The sequence below is a fragment of the Cimex lectularius genome, unplaced genomic scaffold (assembly GCF_000648675.2).
Source record: "Cimex lectularius strain Harlan isolate CLEC.00 unplaced genomic scaffold, Clec_2.1 scaffold173, whole genome shotgun sequence".
Taxonomy (NCBI): domain Eukaryota; kingdom Metazoa; phylum Arthropoda; class Insecta; order Hemiptera; family Cimicidae; genus Cimex; species Cimex lectularius.
In genome coordinates this window covers 729755-734016 of record NW_019392800.1, presented here as the reverse complement: position 1 = coordinate 734016, position 4262 = coordinate 729755, and positions in this window count along the sequence as shown.

The window sequence follows — 4262 nt, the reverse complement described above, 5'->3', positions numbered from 1 at the left end:
TGAAGGCGATTTGGAATTTTTTATAATACGATCATGCAATATCTTTATGAAGGGAAGAAGTCTGTCATTGTCAGTGTTGCCACGGGTGGGGTTTCTTCCCAGTTTTTCTAATAGAGTTTTGATCAGCAGCAGACGACAAAATAAAACACAAACCAAATACTTTGTCCACACAGGGAGTTTAATAAGGTTTATCTACTTAAAAAGAGTGCCCTCATTGGAAGACACCAGGGTAGGAGAACAGTGTTGCGAGCATTGTTGCCACGGTGGGGGTTTTCCCCCGGTTTTGAGGGAAAAAGAGTCCTTGGTGTAGAACTTAATTGAAACTTAAAAAGGTGCCGTGACACGTTTTGTTTTAATTTGTGATTTCATAACTGATTGGATATCAACAAACAAAAAATTTCATCAAGAGTATTATTAAACTCTGAACTAATTGAACTTATTTCCTGAATTACAAGCCCTTATTTGAAGCTTGGGGATGCTTTTGTCGAAACTTGGGTGAAATGATTTTCTGTTTTCAGTGTTAGAAGTATCGACAACATTTTCGCTCAAGAACACTCTGGATCGTCTTGAAGAAAAAAAAATTCATAGCAATTTGGGAGACTTTCAAAGCGCTGAAATTATCCATCATGGATATATTATCAATTTATATTGTAAACAAAACACATTTAGATCCATAATAAGAAATAATCTCATATAAACTATGTTTCCAGCTAGTATGTGAGTACTGAAATATTCTCAAAGATCGTGGGAAAAACATAAGGCTAAGTCTGCTGAACATAGTGGATTAAACAAATATTTTTTGGAAGTCTGAGAAGATCAAATAGTGGATAAAAAATATTTTCCTAATTAGTCAAGAAGAAGTACCAAACTATCTGTGTGTCACTTGGGAAAGGCCATAAAAACGCCCAAATATCGAATAGACCCCCTTAACGACCCAACGCACAACGACAAACGTAGGTCAAAAATTAAAATTTTTAACTACATTAAATTTTACAAAAATTACATTAAAAAAAAGAGGTCAATTCTGTCGTCTAAATGTATAGCATTAACAATGATGAAAGAAAACATGATTTCTACAAACTATCGTCACTTATATTCCTAGAGAACTGATTAAAGGCACTTGCAGCATATTGTACATTACATTCGACGACTTCGGACCTCCGTCTGTTTGTAAATAAAAACCGAATGATAAACTCAAAACCGGTTGAAACGGACACAGCGGGAAGTGCGAGGTTTAATGTTAATAAAATAATAGTAAACGTTTAATTCTGAACTTTTCCCCTCACTGAAGTCGTGTAAAAGCAGTTTTACTACTCTCGCCTCGGTGGAAATGCGTTTAAAAATTAAACTGTTAAAACAACGATAAGCCTGAGTATAACTCGTAGCCTTTAAGTAGGAAGTGACATGCCACTGATGAACGATTTAAATTTTTTAAATAAAATTCGGAAAAATAAATCAACTTAGAGCTTTTTAATGGCTTTTTTAACTTAAATTCCAAAGAAATTCACTTACAACACCGATATGCAAACAATTACTTTTCACAATCTCCAAACTTTGTTTATTAATGTTATTAATAAAAATGTTTATGAAAGCTCGATGTTGAAAAAAGGAAACAAAATTCAATAAAACGTCTAAACTTTCATATTTAATTTTTAATTTCTTAAGCGAAGTAAATTATTATTATAGTTGACGTTCATGCAAAGCAGGGATAGTAATTTTAATAGTAATTTCAAATTGTTATTTTCTAGACCTATAATTGGTCGTTTAAAAACAAAAATTTCTCCTCTACTCTGAACAGTGAATAGTCAGTCCCAAATGCTGTGTGTAAGTAAAAATCTTATTTTTTCGATAAACCCAAATCAATAATCATTATATTGTATTTTATATTGAAATGATATTTGCTGCAGCTAATGAAAGATAATAAAAAGAGTCCCCATAAATATTTTTGTTGTATCCTAATACCTCAGAAGCTCTTTCATATCTGGTTATTAAATGTTTATACCTAAATATCTGCTCTTCTAGATTGTAATGAAAACCATATCAGATCCTATGATTTTTATTTTATTTTTCAATGGATTCTGATTCCTTGGGAGCTTTTTCATGCGTATTTATAAAAATCTGTTGATATCCTAGAGCTTTTCCAGAATTTATGTTTTCTAGATTTTTAATCCAGATAACTTAATATCTGCCCTTCTAGATTGCAATTAAAACCTGACACATTCATTATGAGATCCTGATTTTTTTTAAAAATTTTTTAATGGATCCTGATTCTTTAGATGTTTTTCATACGTATTTAATGTGATATTTATATTTTCATATGAGAATTTAAATCTGTTGATACCTTAGAAGCTTTCCAGAATTTAAATCATAAAATTAACATCTGACACATACCTTATGAGATTCTATGGAATTTTGAATGGATCCTTATCCCTAAGGTGCTTTTCATGAATCTTTATAAAAATATTTTGATATCCTAGAAATTTTCCAGAATTTAAATCATAAAATTAAAATCTGACACATACCTTATGAGATTCTAAGGAATTTTGAATGGATTATCCCTGAGGTGCTTTTGAAAAATATTTTAATATCCTAGAAGTTTTCCAGAATTTATTTGTTTTAGATTTTTAATCCAGATAACTTAATATTTTTAAGTTATCCATTTTATTAGTTATTATTTTAAAGTTATCCAGATAACTTATAGATAGCAATTAAAACCTGACACATACATTATGAGATCTTATGATTTTTTTATTTTTTAATGGATCCCGATTCATTAGGTGCTTTTTCATGCATATTTAATATATTTTTTCTAGATTTTTTTTTTAGATTTTTAAACCTGATACCTTATTAGTTCTTCTATTGAATTTTGAATGGATCCTTATTCCTTAGCTTTTTCATGAATGTTTATAAAAATATATTGATACCTTGGGAACTATTCTAGATTTTTTCTTTAGACTTTTAAATCTGATACCTTATTAGTTCTTCTAGATTTGTAAATAAATCTGATTCCTTAGGAAATTAATGATACCTTAGGAGTTCTTTTACATGTGGTTATAAAATCCTGATACCTTAAGATCTCGTCTAAACTTGAAATTAAATCCTGATTTTTTTATGGAATTCATATACCACATTCCTTAGGAGCTGATTCTTGTGTATTTATAAAATATTTATTCCTCAGGAGATCTTACAGATTTATTCATTGAATCCTGAGCCCGCACTGAAAGATCTCTTCTTTTTAATTAAGTGCTGATAACTTCGGAGATCCTGAGATGTATTTATTAGATCCTGATCCTCTAAATTATCTTCCAGATTTTTAATCTATTCATGATACTTTAAGAGCTCTTTTAGATTTTTATTTAATTTTTTGATTTCTTAGGAGAACTTACGGATTCCTGAAAACTTAGATCGATTAGATTGTGAACTGATACTTTAAGAGCTCTTTCATATGTGATTATAAACTCCTTGTTTCTTAAGAAGTCTTCTAGATTTGTAGTTAATTTTTAGGGTACCAAAATCCGTTAAAAATTCTTGCTATCTTGTGAAGCCCTAATGATTTTTTAATGAATCATGATTCCTTAGAAGCAGTTTTATAAGTAATTATAAAAATATGATATCTTATTAGCTCGTGCAGATTTTTGATTTAATCCTGATACCTTAGGAGATCCTATAGATTTATTTTACTGTGAACTGATATGTCTTAGGAACTCTTTCAGATGTTGTTGATAGATCCTGAGATGAGATTTTTTTTTATTGGTTTACGTCGTATTTTTTAAAGCAATTTTGTATTTAGTCTAAATATATTCACGATTTAACATATTCAAACACTTGAACAAAACAAAACAAAATGTTCAAGTGTTTGATAACAATCTTGCAATATTTGTGCAGGAAATGGTTCAAATGTTATAATAAACCGATTTTTAAACCCAATATAAACCTATTTATAATCATGGAATTGTAAAGCAGGGGACGGAAATAGGGAACGATTCAAAGAACGGCTGACCCTAAATAGATAATAATAAAAAAATAATATCTTAATCTTTATAAATAACAAAGATAACAATAAATAAATTTTAGATTTATATATATATTAGAAAATTATTGTTTATATTTTTTATAATAACGTTCTTTCTTGTTAAATTTAACTTAATCTAACGCACTCGAACAATTTAAAACGGCTTAAACTTGATGCTTAAATTTTACTTTATGCTTATTATATACACACAGCCCGCCCTCTCACAAAACTTCAACCCTTATTGAGTACA